Source organism: Mus caroli, chromosome 1, assembly GCF_900094665.2.
Source record: "Mus caroli chromosome 1, CAROLI_EIJ_v1.1, whole genome shotgun sequence".
Taxonomy (NCBI): domain Eukaryota; kingdom Metazoa; phylum Chordata; class Mammalia; order Rodentia; family Muridae; genus Mus; species Mus caroli.
The window spans coordinates 171834159-171857898 of NC_034570.1; the positions used below are offsets into that span (position 1 = coordinate 171834159).

Genomic DNA, 23740 nt, shown 5'->3' on the forward strand with positions numbered 1-23740 from the left:
CCAAAATTTATGGTTGCCATCTATCCCAATTACTTGCTACTAAATAACATTGAGGCAGACAAGTAAAACAGAAACAAGGTCAATTTCTTACGGAACAATACATTTACCTTTCAAATATTCTCTAGTGTTCTTCGTTGGCGGGAGGAACCCATGATTGTTACCATCACTTATCAAAGGAGAACATCAAAACAAGCACACTGCTGACTACAAACCCAGTGAAACATAGCTTCCAGACCAGTGGTTCTCAACCTGTGGGTCACACAATCTCTCCTCAGACAGCCTTCGTATATCAGATTATTTCTGATATGATTCCTAACAGTGGCAAAGTTAGTTAGCAAGTAGCATGGACTCACTTTATGGTTAAGGGTCACCAATCATGAAGAAAGCTGAGAACCGTTGGTCGGGAAGGCTAAGCGAGTGAGTGGTTAACACAGATGCTCTTAAATAGTTCACACACTCCCATGTCGTCTGAACAGAAGGTGCTTGTCCAGTCCACCAGGTTCTGCCTCAAGAGATTTCGGACAATACTCAATGTGCTTTTCCCAAACTCCCTCAGAAAGTTACCCCCACCCCCCACCTTACTCATGCCTCTCTCATCCATGTAAGCACAGCTCCAAGGGAAGGGGGTTGTGTTGCCTTGATCACAAGATCATGGGAAACCTAAAGAAATCATTGCACTGGAAGATAAACTTGCTTCGGAGAAATTAGTTCAAATTGTTCTAAGTTTCCATTACAGAATCTGCAGAACCTGAGCTATAAACAACAATGGTGTGGTAGATCCTTTGGTGCTGTCTCAAATTACTTTTGTTGCCTAGAAATTCTCTGAGACTGGAAACAAGTCAACGACTAAAGCTTGAGCTGTTTTTCTTTTTTAGAGAGCATTATTTAAAGATATTTGTCAGTACGGCAGTTGAAGACTCATTACTTACAATACAAACACGTACTAAATGACAACTTTTATATAAGTATAACAACGATGACTGAAATAAGCAAAGGGTCAGTGCTTCCTACAGCTTATAGCTGCAGAAACTCATTTAATATGAAATGAGGGAAAAAGCCTTCAAATTAACGCAAACCTTTATTGTCCAGTGTTCAAAACTCAGTTCTGGCCAGGCCCAGCAGCACAGGCCTTAACCCTGGCACTCTCTCACGAGGCAAAGGCAGATGGATCTGTGTAAGTTCAAGGCCAGCTAGGGCTATAAAAGACCACATCTCTTTAAAACAAAAAACAAACAAACAAACAAACAAAAAAAGACCATTTCAGGAGCCTTGAAAGCCTGATGACTTGAATTAGATGCAACACCTGTTATTCCAGCAATCTCAGGGGAGAAGGAGGTTCACACAGGCTCAGAGACCAGCTAGCACTCACTCAGCAACTCTGACCACAGATGTGACACACAAGTAAGCCATTAAACTATGTTGCCACTGCCATTAAAAGACGGCAATCAAGTTTTTGTTTTTTTTTTTTAATTTCATGGGCCTACCTAAAAATTTAAAAAGCTGATCAGATGAATCAATATAGAAGAGGATGTTGATATTTTGGTCTCTTAGCAACTGGGTAGATTTTAAAACCCAAAGGGGAAGACCATCCATCACAAGTTGTTAGGAGGAGGATTTTTTTTTTTTTTTTTTTTTTTAAAGATTTATTTATTTATTATATGTAGGTACACTGTAGCTGTTTTCAGACACACCAGAAGAGGGCATCAGATCTCATTACAGATGGTTGTGAGCCACCATGTGGTTGCTGGGATTTGAACTCAGGACCTTCAGAAGAGCAGTCAATGCTCTTAACTGCTGAGCCATCTCTCCAGCCCTGTTTTGTTTTTCTAAGTCCTGGCTGTACTGTGGACCATGCTGGTTTCAAACTCCCAAAGATCTGCCTGCATTTCCCTCCTGAGTGTCAGGGTTAAAAACATGCACCATGGCTCGACTGAGGATTTTTTTTAAACAGAAAAATAGGTACAAAAGAGCTGGAGAGATGGCTCAGCAAGAAAGAGCACTGGTTCACTATTGTCTGTAACTCCAGTCTCAGGAAATCTGATGACCTCTTCTGGCCTCTGCAAGTACCAGGCACACACGTGGTATATACATACACACACAGGCAAAACACCATATACACAAGCAAAACATTAGTCTTCCAGACATTACACTATCCATGTTTGTATTTTCACCCTGTTAAAGTCTATTCCAGTGAATTTGTCAAAGGCCTGCTTTAAGTATGACAGCGTTATCTGTCAGGTATGGTAGTGTATACATATACACACAACACTCAGGAGGCTGAGTACTGGAAGATCCAAGATTCAAAAGAAGCCTGGCTATAGAGAAAACCTTAGCTAATTGTGGCTGTTCTAAGCCACACAGAAAGTATTGCTGGGATATATCCAAGAACAGAGCAATACATCTTTATATGCAACCATGGCGAGCCTCAAAATAAAAACTTGTCAAAGTCTTCCTATTTCTGAATCAGTGAAACAATTATGAAAAAAGATAAAATAAGTAAACTACTAAACTGTGGTTTTGTGAAGATTGGATACTTAACACTCATAAACAAAACCACATCTTTATGATGTAATGTAGCTAGTATACAGACTTCATTGTACTTCATGTTCCTAATGTTAATTTTGGTATTTACCAGTGAAGTACAGCATTAAAATGCTTACCACCCCCGACCCACACACACAGTGTAAGGAAATACGATACTCCTTTATGTATAGTTTTATACCTTGGTCAGTAAATTCACTTTTGAATATAGTTAAATTTTCCACAGGTAGTTATATATTATGGTAAAGAATGCTTACCAAAAATAGGCACCAGTAAATGAAATGTTCCTTATATTTAAGGAAAAAAATCACTTCCTGTATATACTATGTAGTAATGATACAGAACACAGTCTTTAACAAACAGCAGTTCCCTGTCAAAGACACCAGTTACTGATCATTTGTCAAGAAACACACCAGTGCTCACACACAGTGGCATCCTTAAATGCTGTTCAGTAAATAAATGCATCTAACAAAATCTAAATCATAAACATACAGAAGCAAATGCTTTTCCTTTTGTTAAGTCTTCCTAGGGGCCCTAAAGCCATCTTTAATTGCTTCCTTTTCTGGTCCCCTAGTGAGTCTCTGAGGAGGAGCATTTGAGCCACAGGAAGGAGACAGGAAAAATACTGGTGGGCTTAGAGTAGAACATGACTTGGTTTTTAAAAATATGACTCTGGCTACTGCAGAAGGTGACCAGGAAATGAAGGACAGAAGCAAGGATACTAGACTAGGAAACAAGAGAGGAATGCGTGGGATGCTGGAAGATAACACAAAGGATACAAAGTATGAACATAACCACATGTTACAACGCTCCTGCTAAGAAAACGGCTTTGATCTGAGCTCCTTTACTAGGTTCAAAAGACCAGACTAGTTCACACCAAAATGGAGTCACTAATGCTAAAAGCCACAATCAAATTGAAACTTTTAAGTAGATTTATCCTCGGGTAACAGTTAAGTTTCTATACCTGCCCCCACCCCACCCCCACCCCATCCCACACACACACAGAGGAAGGGGTCCATAGGCTCCTTGGCTTTAACCCTTAAGAAAAAGCTAACCGACAGTAACGAGCCCATGTCTCCTGTTATGTGCTCCTACCTTACAAAGCCTATTGTTGTCTACTGCTCAGGAACCCACTCATGAACTGTATAAAAGCCAATTACATATATGAGATGAAGTTTTTGTTAATTTCTTACAGCCCCTCCCCAAAAAGACACTGACTATTCACCTGAAAAAATTCAGTCCCCTCTGTGGCCTCCTGCCTTCCTCATGGTGCACCAAGGAAGGACTAGACAAAATTCTTCTCACTGGACTTTGCTCCTGTTTCTTCAAGTCATTTTCCCCTCAACTTCACAGGTTTCCAAACCCATGGCTGGTTTGTATGTAGGAGTATAAGTGCAATGACTGAAAAGTCACTGTCAGTAACTGTAGTTTTAAATTTGCCAGCAGATGTAGTAAATGGTATGACAGCTGAGCACCTAAACTCTGGCTTTTGTATGTATGTATGTATGTATGTATGTATGCATATATGTTTATTTTATGTGCACTGGTGGTTGGCCTGCACCTATGCTTGTGTGAGCATGTCAGATCTTGGATTTGCAGACAGTGGTGGGCTGCCATGCTCTTAATTGCTGAGCCATCTCTCCAGCCCCTAGAGTAGCTTTCACACACACACCTGCCTCCTCCTCTTGCTTTTCAAAATAGGAATAACTTGGGTTTTGAGCCCCCCCCCCAACCCCCAGCTCTCTGAAATAGAAATCACTAGTTAGCTATCTGATCAAGGGAATTTCAGGGCCAAAGCCATAATTTAACTGGGAGGCAGCAGTCAGACACTTAAGAGTCATTTGATAGCTTTACCTACACAGAAAAAAATGACCACCAGGATTCCAACCCTGTACTTCTTCTAACAGATTCAAGAGGCAACATGAAAATGGGATCCTTAATACGCACCCCCTCCCCAAGACAGAACCTCTGGTTATCCTGGAACTCACTATATAGACCATACTAGCCTTGAACTCACAGAAATCTACCTGTCTCTGAGATTAAAGGTCTGCACCACTCTGCCTGGTTGCTAATTTCTGAAGAACTGAATAGGACAGCTTCTGCCTACCAGTACCTTTTTACACACTAACCACTCTAGGGATGAGAAGCACCACATACCCCAGGGCACACTAAGAGGTGGGAATAGGATGGTTAGCACAAGTGCCTGGGGGGAAGTCGCAGAGGACACCAATCCTATTATTACCTTGATCATGGACTTCCTGTCTCTAGATCTCAGGAAGTAATTTTCAGTTCAAGCTAACTAACAATACTAAAAATAAAATTGAAAGTAAACATGAAGGATTTTAAGGATACCAAAGTTTTCATTAACTAAATTCAAATATCAGTAGATTCATAAGAAGGCTTCTCTTTTAAATAACATTTCCCCTTTGTTATTATTCCATTAAAAGAAACCTGCTAAAGATGGGGGAAATTCTGCTTACTAATAACAGGTTCTCCTCTCATGGTTTACTGATTGAAGAAAATTGCAAAAACATTGTGAATGCTACTGACAAAGAGCAGATACAAATAATGGCAGCAAACAAACATTTTCTTTTTTTCCTTTTTCTTTTTGCAAAGCAAGAAAGCCATCTGGGATGCAGACACTTCAAATATGTAGAAAGGCAAGACGCATCACCATTCATACTGCTTTCACAAAGGCAGTATTATTAATTTCTAAGAGGCACAATATCAATGTTACTATTAAGCTCTTTATCCCACAGTATCCAAGTTCATACACAAAATGCAAATGTAGCCAGGTGTAACAATCCATCTACAGCCAAGAAAAAGTGTCAGTTCACCTGAAGCACAAGTGTGCTTTTGAAAATACTTTGTAAACCTGATGGACCACCTTTCAGGATGAAAAATCCCGCAACTGTACCAGTATGTAGAAAGAAGGTCCTTACTGAACATAGCTACGTGCTTAGGAATCTGGAAGGTACGCTTTAAAATAATAATTTCAGGTAAAGGATATAGCTTGGTTGGTGAAGTAAGTGCTGACCTGACTCCAAGCATGGTAGCTGATATGGTAGTGCACACCTCTGACACCACTACTTGGAAGACGGAGGCAGTAGGACCAGGAGCTCAGGTACATATAGAGCCTGGGGCCAGCTTAGGTTACATGAAACTGTGCTAACAACAACAGCTATAAAAATATCTTATTGCCTGTTTTTTGAGACAGGATCTCAACATGTAGTTCCAGCATAGTCCTCCTGCTTTTGCCTCCCGACTGCCTGGATAAGCAGCCTGTACCACACACAATACCCACCTGAGATCATTCTTACTGGCACTCAAGTACAGGATCCGTAAAATTCAGTAAATACAAGTCAATAAAAAGAACCTGCTATTGTCAACAGCATGCCTAGAGAGAGAATATAAAACTAAGGGATATATACAATATTCTATTCTTAGAACCACAATTAAGGAGAAACTGGGATGAAATTTTTAAGCGTCCATGGAGGGAAAATGAAACCCTATCTATCTATCTATCTATGGAAAGGAGGCAACAGCAGTAAGGTAGCGAGTGAGACTGACCATGAACAGGCTGTGACGGCCTCATGGGGCGGGCACATCCTGAGCAAGACCTAACCGGCTGGAGAGCAAGCCCCTCAGATACGGAAGATGACAGAAACACAGCAGATTTCTCCTGAAACCTTTCAACTTTTTTAAAAAAAAAAGTACCTATTTTTATTGCTGAGGCAAAATACATGACCAAAGCGACTGGAAAAGATTTCTTTTCCTCGTGGTTTGCTGCATTTTAACAAAGAGGAAGAAGCATAGAAGGTGGGACCACAACTGTCTGAGGGAGTGGAAGAAGACCCACTCAGGAAAATGCTCAGATTGCCTGCTTTCCCACTCATTCAGTCTGAGCCTCACAAGGCTCAGACCACGAGGATTCCTTTTTTAATGGTTTAATCTGGTGGTGGATGTGTAAATTGATGGCATTAGTGGAAATTACAAAGCAGTCACTGGACGGTTCCTTTAAAATGGGTATATTTTGTGTCCTGCCTGTCTCTCAGCTTCCTGTTGGTCACAAAGTAATTTTTCTTCACGACATGCTTTCACTGTGATGCCCTGCCTCACCATGCCCTGGCCCAGAATCAATGGAGCTCGGTGACCTTGGAATTAAACCTCTAAAATATAAACTTAGATTAAAACTCTGAAACATAAACCATTCTGTTTGTGTCAGGTATTCTGTCACAGTGATGAAAATCTAGAGAACACAAATGTGACCTTTAAATCTACTAGGCGAGTAGAAGAATAAGGCTACCTATTTTTTTTCAAAGATATTTTGACCAGTTCATTATAGAAAAGTAGAGACTAGAAAAGTTAAGATAAAATTCCAACCTAAAACCACAGAAGACCCTCTGAACAAGTGAAAACAACAAAAAATTGAGAAGTGTATGACTGTGGTTACGTCTACTACCCTAACTAAAGACCTACTATGTGTATTGGGCTGGCAAGATGGCTCAGCGGGTAAGAGCACTGACTGCTCTTCCAAAGGTCCTGAGTTCAAATCCCAGCAACCACATGGTGGCTCACAACCATCTGTAATGAAATCTGACATTCTCTTTTGTTGTGTATGAAGATGGCTACAGTGTACTTATATATAATAATAAATACATCTTTGACTCAGAGTGAGCAGGGACTCAACGAGCAGAGTTGACCGGAGCGAGCAGAGGTCCTAAATACAATTCCCAACAACCACATGAAGGCTCATACCATAAAAATAAACATATAAATCTAAAAAGAAAAAAAGATCTATGTATTACTGAACGGTTGTATTAACTGGGAATTTATTCTATCACTGCTGAATAAAATGCTTCGTTATAAAGATTTAAATGCAAAAAGTACACTTTAAACTCATAATTAAATTTTAGATGGCTAGAGCTGGCAGACATAGCATTAGAATACAGACTATTTTCCTATGTATGGCTTTCCTACAGCTGTACAATTTACACTAAAACCTGAGCCCAAAACTATTGTAGGAAATGTAAAAGGCCAACACACAGTAAATGCCAATATAGCCATTTACTTGTTTTATAACTACCATAAATGAGCCAGCTACCAAATGCTGCACTTAAATCAGTTGTTGGGACAAGATTCTTTATAAACTCATTATCTCACAAAAAGGCTAAATTAGAATATATAGGTAAACTATTCACATATCTTTAATTTATATTGTTAAATTAAGAATTTCCTCAGCTGTGTTTCATGAAAAAAATCAAACCAAGTTATCTGTGTTCATTTGTATGAGACAGATGATGGGTCCCAAAAGAGGGACTCAAATAGATATTTATATAGCCAATTCATAGCAGCTTTGTTCAAAAACAAATATCTCAAATAGAGATGAGCAGAGAACCAAAAGGTGATACATACATACAATGGTTTATTCAAGCCTTTAAAAGAAAATAAATGTTGTTGTAATGCTGTATCTCGGATGAACCTTGAGGACATTATACTATATGAAACAAGCGGGGATCAAAGGGACAAATACTCTATGATTCCATTTACAATGGGTTTCCAAAACACACACAGTCAGAGGCAAAAGCAGTATGGTGGCTGCCAGGGGCTGGGGAAAGAAGGAAAGGAATGGTCGGTGGCTTTTAATTACACTCATTCGGGGTAAGGGGTGCATCATCACAGACTTCCCGTAAGAGATTAAAGGACTACTCTCCACAGTTGGCTTCCTCCACCATATGGGCCTTCCAGGCTGGGCCATCTGAATGGCAGGGAACACTTGCCCTTCACGGAGCATTTGTGTCAGGGATGAAAAGGTTCTGTGGTGAATGCTGATGCTCGTTGTACAATAATATAATTTAACCAATGCCACCAAATTCTATAGTCTAAAGTGGCTACTATGGCAAACTTTCTGTTGTATATAATTTAACATATGCATATTAGCTTTAAATAGGGAGAAAATATAATAAATTTTATGGAAAAACTGCATTTGTTTAAAACTTGTATTACACTATCTTTAAGTTCATTTTCCTTTTTAAAACTCTGTGTTACATGGGCTGGAAAGATGGTTCAGAGAATAAGAGAACTGTCTGCTGCTCTTTCAGTGGTCCCATGCTCAATTCCCAGCAATCACATGGTGGCTCAGAACCATCTGTACTAGGATCTGATGCCCTCTTCTGGAATCCGGGTGTATAAACAGATACAGCATGCATGGGCACTAAGTAAATAATTGTACTACAGTCTCTCTCTCCACTCCCCTCGCCCCCATCCTCAATTCATACTGTGTAGCTCAGAACTTCACTTCCAAGGGATCCTACCTTTTCTGGCCTCAGAGGCAACTAAATGTCCATAGATGTAAAAGAAACAATCTTCTAAAACCCTGAAGTTAACTGAAACGGCAAACAAAGGTGTCCACAACTAAAAGCAGCTGGAGGAGGAGAGGGGTCACTTCATCTTACACTGCCAGACCAAACCCATGACTGAAGGAAATCAGGGCAGGAACCTAGCACAAGAACCATGGAGGAACACTGCTTGCTGGCTCCTTCTCCGCCTTGCTTACTTGATGTCTCAGCTTTCTCTCTCCCCCTTCCTGCTCCCTCTTTCCCTTCCCTGCTCCCTCTCTCCCTCCCCTGAACCCCACCTCTTTCTCCTTTCTTTCTAACTTTATCGTGTATGGGAATTTTGCCTGGATGTCTGTATGTGTAGCATGTGTATCATGTGCCTGGTGCCCACAGGGGCCAGAAGGGGAGGATGTCAGATCCCCTGTAACTGGGGAGCCACCCAATGGCAACTGAGTCCAGATCTTCTGCAAGAGCAGCAGACCCTCTTAACCACAAGCTGTCTTTTCAGGCCCCACAGCTAGTTTTTTGTATGCAGCTCAGATCTACCTGCCAAAATGGTGCCACCCACAGAGAGGTGTACCCTCCGATATCAATCAGCAATCAAGACAATTTCTCACAGACATGGCCACAAGCCATTGTTGAGGTAATTCTTCAGCTGAGGTTCTCATACAACTCTAGGTTGGGCTCTGAGCAGTGTAAGAGAAAGCTAGATGAGCGGTGAGCAGGAAGCCTGGGAGCACTGCTTATGTGGTACGTGGATAACGTGCTGAGTGGCTTGAATTCCACCCCTGGCTTCCCCTAATGATGGACTGAAACTCAGAACTGTAAATAAACCCTTTCCTTCCCTATATTGCTTCTGGTCAGGATACTTGCCAACTGGAACAGTTACAATAAAAAAATGACATACAAAGTAATTGTGTATCTTCATCTTCATAAAACAAAAGACCAAGGAGATGCATGCTTCATTTCTTATATTCACTCAAGTAAAACTTTTAACTTGAGGGACAGTGTGAAGGTACTTGACATATGAGTGTGGAGAATGGAGTCTGACCCCTAAACCTGTATTAAAAGGAAGGAAAGATCCAACCCCAGAAAGCTGTTCTTCAGCCAGCACAAGCACACTATGGTATATGGATCCATGTTTAAATGTGAACCCGCACACATACAATTAAAAAAATTAAACTGATGGAGAAACAGTAAAGACGAAAGTGATCAAGATTTGGTAAGTAGTGTGTTGATTATGGCTTCACATGGCTTTCCCAGAGACATCTACCACTAAGACTTAGAGACAGCCACAGTCAAGGTTTCAGCTAACACCTGCAGCAGACAGCATTCCCAGTCCACATTCTTCTCCTGTGCTCAAAAGCTACAGACAACTACTTGCTGAGTATTTATACACAAGTAATTTTGAGGCATTACACATTTTCCTGCCCAATTTACGCCCTTAGCCTAACTGCTCCTTTCTCCCTATTTCCCTTTTGAGATGAAATATACCTACACCTCTTCCCCAGATAGAAATCTAAGTTCCCCACTCTGTTCCCGTACAGTTATCTCCCATTAGTCACCAGCACCCACAGATCTCTTCCACGCTGCCTCAATAGGGTTCCACTGCCACCACTTTAGTGGACTATTTCCTCCCTGGAGTCTATAAGAGCTCACAAAACAGCCTTCTAACGTCCAGCATCGCTCTGTAGAAGGCCCATAGTGAACACTTTCCAAACAAGACATGTCTTTTTTGTTTTTAAACAAGAGTTTTGATCGTTGCTGTCCCTGTGCATCTACCACGTTTATGTATATGCTGGTGTCTACACAGGCTAACGGGTATCAGATCCTCTAGAAACAGGACTATAGCGGCTCATGTACGCAGCCCCAGCCCTTGGGAGGCAGAAGCAGGAGGTTCAGGAGATTAAGATTATGTTCCGCTACACAGTAAATCTGAGGTTATCCTCGGCTAAATGACACCCTATCTCAAACAGACAAAACCAGAAAAAAAAATTATGACCCTATTCATAAACGTATACATAAAACATATAAATGATACACTTAAATATATGTATGAAATATATGTATGTGTGCATGTGTATGGCTGAGTGTATATACATGCACATGTATATAATACAAACCCTAAATCACTTTAGTAGTATCTGTAGAAGCCAGAATAATGAATGGCTTTAATTCTGTTTAGAAAAGGAAGAACTGAAATCTATACTCCCAATATTTTCTGCAATTAACATATTGATTTTGCAATTAAAAGTACAGAAATAAAACAGCTGCTCTTCATGACATTACATCTTAAAGGTGAGTTGTCTACCTGTTTTAAAGTTTTGCTCTTTACTGACTCATATTCCTACTGTGTCAAAGTCCCAAGTAATAAGGATATATATACATGGGCCAGCATCTAAGTTTTTAAATCAAAAGGTTTAATTTTGTTTTCGGTAGGTTTTATATAGACTGTTCACAGTAGAAACCGTTAGCAACGGTTGATGATAATCTCTTCCATTGCTCATCTAAACTAAAAACATTAAATATTCAATGAATTTCACTGGTCGACAAAGAATATGAACTTAAGCGGAAGTTAGTTTCAGTGTCAAGTGTTATTTTCTGGTTGAATTAAAGGATTTATAAAGCCTCTATAAGCTTCAACTTCCTGAAGAGCAACAGCAGCATATCAGAATAGAACTACGTACACAGAGCCTTCCAGGTACTTGTAAGGCTCTGACACTCAAACCTAGGCACCCTGACCATTACTAGTAGAACCAACACTCTGGCAAATTGAGGTAATAATTAATAACGAGTTTTAGAAGCACAGAGAGCACACTGAAACACTCTTCAACATTTGCTCAGCTGCCAGATAACCCTCACGGTCCATGGCATGCTGTGAATTACCATCATTTCTTTCGTCAGATTAAGATCCTAGACTTCCCACTTTTTCACTTCTACTGAGTGGGTAAGGAGTCTATGTAACTCTGATAGAGTCTGTCAAACTCCACTCACTACAGACCAGCAGCCTTATTCCTAGCCACACTTCGGAACCCATCTTATGGTAAAGCTATTATAAGCTACAGTGATTATTTCTAAATCTGGGAATTCGTGATGGCTTTGAAATTTCCCAGTGAACTATAAATGGCTGTTGGTTAGCACATCTCCATAACACTGGGATTCAAGTCTAACTTCTGGTTTCAATGATTGTAACAATACAGATCATGGAGCCAGGTGTAGTGGGAAATGCGTTGTGGTCCCAGCAGGAAGGAAGCTGGAAAAGGAGAATCCTAACTTTGAGGCCAGCCTGAACTACATATATAGTGAGATTCTGCTTTCTGTTTCCTGTTTTTGGAGGGAAAAAAACCCAACAACAACAAAAAAACAGACTATAAAGTCTTCAAACAAAATGAAATTGCTGTCGGTTACTAATGTGAATAAGGTACGAGTATGTATAATAGTTAGCAGCATTGAATATTTAGTCCAACTAAATCAAAAACCAAACTTCCCATTGTTAAATACAACTACTGGAAGAAAGTCTGGTTTTCCTGTTATCCCAAGGAAACTCTTACTTTTCCAAGAGTGTTTCTTGGACACTGATGATTCCAGAGCAGATATTTATAGTCTGGCAAGTCCCTTTACATCTACTGGCTGCCAGCTTCTGCTCAGAAGTACTTTATACATTGGGCAATTCTGTCCTAAAAAGCAAGCTATCTACTACAGCTGGGAAAACACATGCCTCACTTTCTTCCATAGACAGTTTCTCCATTAAGATGAGGAACCTGGTCCTTCCAATGAAGTTCAACATTCTTGAGTTCCAAGAATTAGACTAGCTAGGATAGTTACCATCCAACATAAATTCCAGAAAAGATTATTTGAAGATTAGAAAAAAACGAGACAGCACATACTCAACCAGGTCTAGACCATATTCAACAGCTCATTCCAGGAGCTGGGAAGAGCTAGCTTGTAGCAAATGAACTTCTAGAAGTTACTCGTTTAATATTAAAATCTCATTATTATTTTGTAATTTGCTCCATCATAGAACCTGCTTTAATGTGAAGGTCTCCCCCATAAAGCGTGCAGTGAAACTGAACACTCCATGTGTGTGGCCCACATAGTCGATCCTGAGGCAGGGACAAGAACCCCAGTATGAAAACAAAAGAGCACCACAAGAAACAAGCACAACTGCAGGGAGCTCACACCTTAGGGAATGCTGGGTAGTAGGAAGTATAAAATGCTAATGCACTACTCATGGGTCTGTCTCTGACGATGGAAAGAAGGGACAGTGAAGCGTGACTAAGAGGAGTCAGCAGCCTGTGATGTTCTGTTCTCACACAGGTAGTGCTTGGAAGTAATGACAGCACAGGACAACTGAAGACAAGCACTAGCTATATATAACATTTGCAGCCAAATATAAACTGCTTGACAATCCTGAGGGTTTGCAGCTCCTTGCCCTGTGCTTCTATAAAACATTCAAACAAGATATAAGGCTCATTAGTACAACTTTTTTTTTCCCAAGTTAACTTTTAAAAATAAGCTTAATACTGGGATTTATTGGTAATATCAACACAGGGGCTTATGATAAGGAGCTGCTTTCAGAGCAGACTGCCTGCTGGAATCTGCTGAAGTGACCTCTCCTTCCTTTTTTCCCCAGAGACAGGGTTTCTCTGTGTAGCCCTGGCTGTCCTGGAACTCACTCTGTAGACCAGGCTGGCCTCGAACCCAGAAATTCACCTGCCTCTGCCTCCCGAGTGCTGGGACTAAAGGTGTGCACCACCACTGCCCAGCTACCTTGTATTCTTATACACTATGAAAAGATGAAAGTCCTCCTTTAAGTCTCTCTTAGAAGCTGAAGTCAGAGTATGCAATAGTGTTAAAGCTAGAAATTCAGAGATGATCACACACACACTTTCACGGTGTAGCTCAAGCTAGCCTGAAACTTACTATGATCCACAGGCTAGTCTCAAACTCACAACACTCCTCCCGTTTCAGCCTCCTGAATGCTAGGATTACAGACATTTCTGACCCACCCCACAGTGTTGTTCTCTGGCATATTGCTAGGTTCAAAGTTTAAGGACAAACTGTTCTTGCATTTCAGCTGTCAACTGACAAACACATGTAATTTTTTAAAAATTTGTAATGTGAGATTATCTTTAAGCAGGACCCAACATCTGTTTCTGGGATTTAAAAGAAATTGTATCATTATAGCCTCCTGGGGCTGGAGAGATGGAGCAGCTGGAGAGAGCGCTTGCTGCTCTGGAAGGACATGAGCTTGTTTCCTAGCACCCATATGGTGGCTTACAACCATCTGTGACTTCATTTCCAAGGAATTCAAAACCCTTCTTCTGGCCTCTAAAGGTACCAAGCACATACATAATACACATATAAATATACAGGCACAACACTTATATACAAAAAATAAAACTGAATCAATCTTTAAAAAAAAAAAAACATACCAAATTCTATTTTTTGCACCGGGTAACAAGCTTTCTTCACTGTGCGCTTGCTATTTCTAAATTAGCACTTCCTTTTCCGAATAAAGCCTCACTTCACTCACTGTTTTCTTAACCATTACTGCTCCATTATATCTTTCAGTTCATAGCCAAGTAGTTTTCTTAGACTTCTCTTCCCCATACTGCATACTCAAGGAGGACCTCCAAGTACCACAAACACCCAGAATACTCCTATGACAGCATCAGGCTCACTCTAACAGTAAACTCCTAGTGCAGAAGTGCATCACCTCCATCTACACAATTAATACCTAAAGCACAGTCAGATACTTGCCGAAATGTCAAGCAAGCAAATGGATCCCATGGCCCAACAAGAACAGATAATCATTATTTTAGTCATTTAAAGTATTTAAGATTAGAAATACCCTTCCAAAGAAGGGCTAGTTTTAATATGCTTCCCAAAGTCCACTTAATCTCAAACAGAACGTTAGGGGTGGGGCATTTAATAGTCACAAGGGCACTGTCCTCATGAATGGATTTATGCCACTATTTTAGGAATATACCAAGTTGAGACTGTAGTAGCTTCATGACAAAAGAAATATACTTCCTTTAAATATCCCATATCTCTGTGAGTTCGAGGACAGCCTGGTTTACAAAGTGAGTTCCAGAAGAGCCAAGGCTACACAAAGAAACTCCGTCTCAAGAAACGAAAGAGAAATCCACTCCCCACCACCCCCGTTCTTTTGCTGGAGAATGGCACAGGAAGAAGGCCTTCAACGGGATAGATGTGGGCCACTTAATCCTTGTCTTCTCAGCCTTCAGAACTGCAAGGAATTGTTCTGTGTAAATAATCCAACATCAAGTATTCTATTATAGCAGCACAAAATAATTGCAACAAATAAGCAATTTTATAATTAAATGTCAGTGGTAAAAATTTTATTCATACAGACCCTTTACCATAGGCAGAGAATATAGAGTACTTTACTAAAAGTTTAATTAATGGAGCTTTAAAAACCATACAGTGGAAAGAAGGAAACATCTTCAATAAATGGTGCTGGTATAACTGGCAGTCTACATGGAGAATGAAAATTGATCCATATTTATCACCTTGTACACATCTCAAGTCCAAATGGATTAAGGACCTCCACATAAATCCAGATACACTGAATCTAATAGAAAAGAAAGTGGGGAATAGTCTCCAACACATTGGTACAGGGGAAATTTTCCTGAACAGAAGGAACACCAATGGCTCAGGCTCTAAGATCAAAAATTGACAAATGGGACCCCATGAAACTGAAAAGATTTTGTAAGGCAAAGGACACTGTCAATAGGACAAAATAGCAACCAACAGAATCGGGAAAAAATCTTCACTAACCCTACATCCGATAGAGGGCTAATATCCAAAATATACAAAGAACTCAAGAAGTTAGACTACAAAAACCCAAATAACCCAATTTAAAAATGGGTTATAGAGCTAAACAGAGGATTCTTAACAGAGCAATCACAAATGGCTGAGAGGCACTCAAAGAAGTATTCAACATCCTCAGTCATCAAGGAAATGCAAATCAAAACAACCCTGAGACTCCAACTTACACCAATTAGAATGGCTAAGATCAAAAACTCAAAGATGTGGAGAAAGAGGAACACTCCTCCATTGCTGGTGGGATTGCAAACTGGTACAACTCCTGGGAATATACATAAAAGATGCTCCACCATACCAAAAGGATATGTGCCCCACTATGTTCATAGCAGCCTTATTTGTAGTAGCCAGAAGCTGGAAACAACCCAGATGTCCGTCAACTGAAGAATGGATACAGAAAATGTGGTTCATCTACACAATGCAATATTAAGCTATTAAGAATGAGGACATCATGAGTTGTGCAGGCAAATAGAAAATATCATCCTGAGTGAGGTAACCCAGAACCAAAAGGACATGCATGGTACGTACTCACTGATAAGTAGATGTTAGCCTAAAAGTTCAGAATACCCATGACACAACTCACTGACCTTAGGAAGCTTAAAAAAGACTGTGAATACAACAAGAATGTGAACACCTGAAACCCACTTAGAAGTGGGGCAAAATAATCATGGAAGGCAGGAAACTGGGCGGAGAGGGGAGAGGCTGTGAAAAAAGAGGGGCAGGATCAGGCATGGAGAGAAAAAGGAGGGAAGCCCAGAGGGCCAGGAGAATGAATCAAAATATTCAGCAGGGGAGAGCCTCTAGAAAGTCCCAGAGACTTGGGATGTGAAAGGCAACCAGGACTCAATGGGGATGACATTAGGTGAAATGTCCAACAGTGGAGAGATAAAACCTGAAGAGACCACCTTCAGTAGATAGACATGGCCCTGAGTTGAGGCAGGGGATACCACCCATCTTCAAAGTTTTTAACCCAGAATTGTTCCTGTCTAAAGGAAATGTAGGGACAAAAATGGAGCAGAGACTGAAAGAAAGGCCCAACTTGGGATCCATCCAATACACACACACCAAATCCTGACACTATTACTGAAGCCATATTGTGCATGCAGACAGGAGCCTGGCATGGCTGTCCTCAGAGAGCCTCTACTAGCAACTGAGACAAATGCATATACTTAAACCACTGGATTAAGGTCAGTCGGGGACCAATATGGAAGAGTTAGAGAAAGGACTGAAGGAGCTGAAGGGAATTACAACCTCATAGGAAGTACAACATTGTCAGCTAACCCAGGCCCCTCAGAGCTCTCAGAGACTAAGCCAAAAACCAAGGAGCATCCATGGGCTGGTGCATGGCCCCCGGCACATGTGTAGCAGAGGACTGCCTTGTATGGCCTCAGTGAGAGAGGATGCACTAAATCCTGTGGAAACTGGATGCCAAGGAAGAGGGATGCTAATGGGGAGGGTGAGTGGGAAGGCACCCTCAGTGGTTGGGGGGGGGGGGCATCGGGAACAGGGGCAACTTTTAGAACGTAAATAAAATAATTTAATAAAGATTAAACAAACAAACAAAAAAAAACCCTATGTATCTAGGAGCTGAAGCTAAGAGCACTTATTCCTCTTCCAAGAGACTCCAGTTCAGTTCCCCATATCCACATGGCGGTTCACAACTGCCTATAACTACATTTACAAGGGATCCAATGTTTTGGTTTTTTTTTCCCTGCCCTCTGCAGGCATCAGGCACAACACATAAAATAAAAATAAAATACTAAATAAACCCACATATTTAACGAACATATAAAGTTGACCCAGCTAAAGGCGTGATAGTGGTGGGGAATTAGGAGTACTGAAAACTGACTATGTAACAGTGCCCAAAATTTACTTGCTGCTTAAGAGCAACTCAGTCTATGTGCAATTAGGCATGCCACAAAATAATGCGTGGGAACTGAGTTGATTGACCCGAGTAGCTGGTCACACTCATTCTGATTCCCAATAAAAGGGAATACACTCCCAACTTCCCAACAAACAACCTAAAGCCATTCTTCTCACTGCGCTTGGCCATTACACTCTGATGTCTAAAGCGAGACAGGCTCTACCCCGAACATGCTGAAGTATGGTGTTCACACCCTTTAAGAATTTTCTTCTCATGCTGGCTTCTGCCCATCTGTAGCAGCTATCAGCTGGCACAGGATCCAAATGCTCAAAGCAACTCACATGCATCTCTAAGCAACAGCTGTGTAATCCTCATAGTACGCCTAAAAATATCGTCGAAAACATTAAATGAGTTTCATCTAACATTTAGAAATATGACTGAACGAAATACAGTCAACTCAATTCATGTTAACAGAGTCATTTAGCAGAAGGCCACATTCAAAACGACGAGTAATCCAATTCATAAAAAGTAAAAATGTTTATAGGCTGAACTTTTATTTCAGGAGTGTCCTCTTTGTCTGAGGATACACAATACCTGTACTGTAAGGGCTGGGGTTTTTGCTTGTTTGCTTGTTCGTTCCGTGGTGCTGGGATCTGAACCTAAGGCCCCTTGCATGCATGCTAAGCTCCCATCGTACTACTGAGCCTCACCCCAGCTTTAAGCCTTATTTTTTCCTTACTAGTAGAGAAGCTATCTTTGGTGTAGGTGTAGAATGTAGAGTGCCTGACTATCTTGACTTAATCATGTGCCCTTCCACAACTTCTGTTGTTAAATGAGCTTCGTCTTTCTTTGGCTGAGCTCATGAGCCACGAAGGCTGAAAAAGCTCATATCCTTTAATACTCTTTCCTGAACATCTCACCACTACTGAGATAGACAGCCGTGCCAAACACAATGTACATCTCATTAAAAAACCCAATTTTCAGATACCCATCCACCCAAGAGATGGGTTAACAGACTGCCAGGCAATCTCACAGGACTGATTCTTCTATCAATTGAACCCGGAGCTTGCTTGGCAATGAGGCACATACTGAGTTTGGCCCTCTCTGGTCTTTAAGTTCCTAATTTCTAAAGCAAAATGATCCTGAAATACACAAGGTTCCTTACAGGACCAAGAAGGCCACATGCAGCTCTAAGACAGCAGCAAAATGTACGAGGTATGTAAGTAAATGCATCACTAGTGCCAAAGCATGTATTTTTCCTCTAGGTTAACTCTATCCAAACAAAACTCAAATTAGAAAAGTTATGAACAGTTCTAAAACATCCAGAGTAAGGTAACTATACTTTAAGTATGCAAAGGGGGGAGGGAGGTCATGTTGTTTATACTTAAGGAAAAGTATTTTATGGGCCTAATTTTAACACAGACAAACATAGAAAATCAGTTGGTAATGTTTGCCAAGCATCCCCAAGCACTGGGTCAATCACCTAAGCATGGTAGCACATACATATACCTATAACCACAATGCACAGGAGATGAAGGCAGAAAGATCATAAATTCAGAGTCATCCTTGGTTACATACAGAGTCTGAGACCAGCCTGGTTACAAGAGAGCTCAATCACAAAAAAATAAATACACGAACAATAAGAAAAAAAAGGGAGGGGGGGCTGGAGAGGTGGCTCAGCGGGTAAGAGCACATGACTGCGCTTCCAGAGGTCCTGAGTTCAATTCCCAGCAACCACATGGTAGCTCACAACCATCTGTAATGAAATCTGGTGCCTTCTTCTGGTGTGTCTGAAGAGAACTACAGTGTACTCACATACATAAGTAATAAATAAATCTTTTTTTAAAATCCCACTACTTGATGAATATGCATATGATTCTATGTGAATATATCCATTTCTCTGTAATAATCTTATAACCTGTAATTTTACATCCTAAAGAAGATGTAAAATGTTTCAAAAACAATAGTCTCTAACAAAGATGCTACACACTGATAAAAATGAAGACTACAACCTATTCATCACAACTATAACTCCAAAAATAATGTGTGTGTGTGTATATATATATATATATATATATATATAGTGACTAACAATTGTCAAAGAAAATACAATTACCTTTACTTTAATAATATGCTTAGAATTATTAATAGATCAAACATATAAATTAAAAGCAAAAGTGTTAAGTCCTGAACAATAATATTAAAGACTCAAAAATATAGCCAGGCATGGTCGCTCATGCCTGAAATTCCAACACTCCAGAGGCTAAAACAGGAGGACTAAGTTCAAAGCTAGCCTAGGCTATTTTGAGTACAAAGCTAAACAGCCAGGAATACAAAAGGAAAACCTTCCTCACACTCTCGCTCAAATTTTAAAAAGAGAAAAAGGAAAGGGGGAAGGGAGGGGTGGCAGAGAGGGAAGGAGAGAGACAGGGAGGGAGGGAGGGAGGGAAGGCTGGGGGAGGGAGGGAGGGCGGGCACCTAATCTCAGAACTAACTCAGGAGGCAGAGGCAAGAAGATCTCTGTGAGTTCCAAACTAGCCAGGGATACATAGTGAGGCTCTGTCTCAAAGAAGAAAAAAGGAGGAAGAGACACACACAAGCTGGGTGTGGGGGCACAAGTGTTTAACTCCAACACTTGGTGAGGCAGAGACAGGCAGATCTCTGTGAATTCAAAGAACATTGTGCACAGGGAATTCCAGGACCTGTAGAGCTAAAAAGGAGAGATCCTGTCTCAATAAAAACCGAAGAATGACAAAATAAAAAGGTTAAAAGGTTAAATTTTAAAATTAATACAAAGTAAAGTCAAAGAAACAAAAAAGAAAATAATAAAAGAGCAGAAATCTAGACCAAAGAAACAAGTGAGAAGGTCAAAAATCAAACAAACAGAGCAAACAAAACACCTGCTTCTTGGAGAATAATCTAGATAAAACTTCAGAAAGATTTATGAAGTAAGACCCAAAAGAAGGGAAGTAATTTAGTGTTTTAACTAAATACCAGTGACTTTGTTTTTCAATTAAGATTTGTTTTATCCATTTAAGTGTTTTGCCCACATGTACGTGTATGCACCGTGTGCATGCAATGTCTGCGTGGCAGATCTCCTTGAACTGGCATTACATATGGTAGTGAGTCACAATGTAGATGCTGAGACTTGAGCCTGGGTCCTCTGGAAGAGCAGCCAGTGCTCTTAACCACCAGGACATCTCTCCAGACACCACACCAATGATTTTGTAATCTAGATGAAATGACAAATTTAGTATAGAGTTTGAGTGAATTAAAACCAAAAAAAAAAAAAACAAAAACAAAAACAAAACCAAAACCAAAAAAACAGAACAAATGACTGAAATAGCGGTGCCGAGCCCGCTGAGTGGCCATAAGTAAAGCCCACTGTCGGGAACTGAAGACGTTCATGGACAAGTAGCTATCCCTGAAGTTAAACGGTGGCAGACGTGTACAGGGAATACTGAGGGGAGTGTGGGGATGGCAGCCAGTGCGCAGCATCCGGGTGGTGGTCATCCGAGGAAACAGTGTCACCACGTTAGAAGCCTTGGAAAGAGTATAACCAGTGTTCAGCAGTGTGTCCACACCCCCACCCCACCCCAAAGGCCTGCTTGACTGTGATGGAGAACTGGGCCATGTACATTTTCATACGAAACTTTTTGCTAAATAAACTTTTGTGATATTGGGGGGGGGGAGGTGGAGACTGAAATAGTGAAATAGGTGACGTTCTTGAAAAAGGGGACCAACAAACAAACAAACCAATCCTAACTAAACAATATTTAGCCAAAACTACAGAGTAAGGCTTGCTCAAAAAGAGTTCTGATCACAAGAAAGTTTGGACAGAAGGAGAGCTTACGTAGAGAAAGGGGCACAGAAACCAACAGTTTGGAGGGTGTGCGGTGGGAGTAGACAGATGACTTGATTGGTAACAGTGCTTGAAGACCTGAATTCCATCCCCAAAACTGTGGGCAGAGAAACAGGTTGATTCCTGAACTTGCTGGCCAGCTACTCTAGCAAAACTGGTGAGTTCAAGCATACAGTGGCAGTGCCCACCTTTAGTCAGCACTCAGAAAGTAGAGGCATATGGGTCTCTAAGTCCAAGGCCAGCCTGGTCTATAGAATGACAGTCAGGGCTACACAGATAAACTATCTTGAAAAATAAAGAGGAGGAAGAAAGAAAAGGCAAGACAAGGCAAGAAAAGAGGAGTGATATAAGAAGATAGCAGGGGTTGACCTCTGGTCTCCTCATGCACATGCACACACACACACACACACACACACACACACACACACTCCCACCAACAACTTTCTAAAAAAAAGTTACTGGGGGCTAAGGAGATGGCTCAGCAGTTAAAAGCACTTGCTAATCTTGCAGAGGATTCATAACCATTCGTAACTGCAGTGATAGGGGATCCAACACCCCACTCTGCTGACTACTTTGGATCCCAGGCATGCACATGGTGCATACAAAGAAATTAATGGTTTTGGACATCCCAAATGTGAAAGTCTCTCAAAGTAATTTTTCCTAAGTTGAAATAAGCAATTAAATGAATATTAGAATTGGATATAGAAGTTTTTAAAAATTCTATTATATATGTATAACATAGGTTTTTTAATAGTTCAAGGTCCATATTTACAGGATTCTGAATGAGTTGAGATATTCTAATTTTCAGTCCCTATAAAAATATTTAATAATATAGTAACATCCAAAATTCAAATCGAAGTTAGGGAGGGGTGGTGTGTCTGCAAATGTGCCTGGCTTTTCGCTTTCTCCCAGTTCTGTCCATCTTCAAAGTTAACACAAGTACTGAGTTCAGTTTCAAAATGCAAAGGAACGGCTATGTTTGTTTATTCTACCATGGCCTCAAAATGGACAGAGAAGCATTTATTAAAGGTCTGCTTTGGCTGAGCAACGGTGTCACACGCCTTTAGTCCCAGCACTCGGGAGGCAGAGGCAGAGGCAGGCGGATTTCTGAATTCGAGGCCAGCCTGGTCTACAGAGTGAGTTCCAAGACAGCCAGGGCTACACAGAGAAACCCTGTCTCGGAAAACCAAAAAAAAAAAAAAAAAAAGCAAAGGTCTGCTTTGGCTACTTAAGGGCTGAGAGCCATGTTTATTTTCAAAGACAACACTTAAGGAGCATCTATCAGGAGGGCGCAAAGTAAATAAAACCACAAGTGGACCAATGAGACAGCTCAGTGGCTGAGCAGGTGACAGTACTGGCCATGCAAGCTTAATGATCTGAGTTCTGTCAGAGCTCAGTAAGGTGGAAGGAAAAAATGACTCTAAAAAGTTGTCCTCTGACCTCTATACACATGAGTCATGGCCTGCATTCTCCCTTCATGAGGAAGTAAAGAAATAAATAAAGCAAGCAGCTTTTGACAAATGTAAGTTTCTAAAATTATAACAACCAACATCCAAATGTTTAAAATAAACTACTCTGTATATGATTTTGCAAATTTAACACGCATAAAGCTATGGGTTTAAATAATCAAGATGAAAGCCCTTGTTCACCCAGGATCCTAAAGATTAGGGGATAGCAGACATGCAGTAAAAAAAAAAAAAATTTTTTTTTTTTTGGTTTTTCAAGACAGGGTTCCTCTGTGTAGCCCTGGCTGTCCTGACCAGGCTGGCCTCGAATTCAGAAATCTGCCTGCCTCTGCCTTCTGAGCGCTGGGATTAAAGGCGTGCACCACCACACCCAGCTTAGTAAAACTTTTTAAATGAGTCATGCATTGCAACAGTATACTTGTAATACCAAAACTACAGAGGCTAAGGCAGGAGGACCAGAAATCTGAGGCTTAGCCCTAGGCTACTCAATAAGATCTTCTTAAAATTAAAAAAAAAAAAAAAGAAAGAAAAAACAGAAAAGAAAACACTGTTCCATAACTTTCTCCACATACATGGTTTCAAGGGATCCATCTTATTTAACGATTAAACCATTTCTGAGTTCTCTAGTCTGATGAACAATATACACTATGAATAAAGTAATAATAACACTGCTTGCTAAATAAACTCAGAAACTTAAAGCAAACTTGTTGGAATATATAAAAAAGAATTCCTTGACATCTTTTATTTATTTAAAAAATGTATTTTGAGCCGGGCGTGGTGGTGCACGCCTTTAATCCCAGCACTCGGGAGGCAGAGGCAG

General features: G+C 40.6%; 1 protein-coding gene and 1 pseudogene across 7 annotated transcripts in view; one reads left to right on the forward strand and one right to left on the reverse strand.

Annotated features, from left to right (window-relative positions):
- Positions 1 to 23740, reverse strand: part of Enah (ENAH actin regulator) — a 112332-nt gene that overhangs the window by 55478 nt on the left and 33114 nt on the right. The gene's annotated exons all lie outside the window — the stretch shown is intronic.
- Positions 20969 to 21151, forward strand: LOC110302151 (annotated as a pseudogene).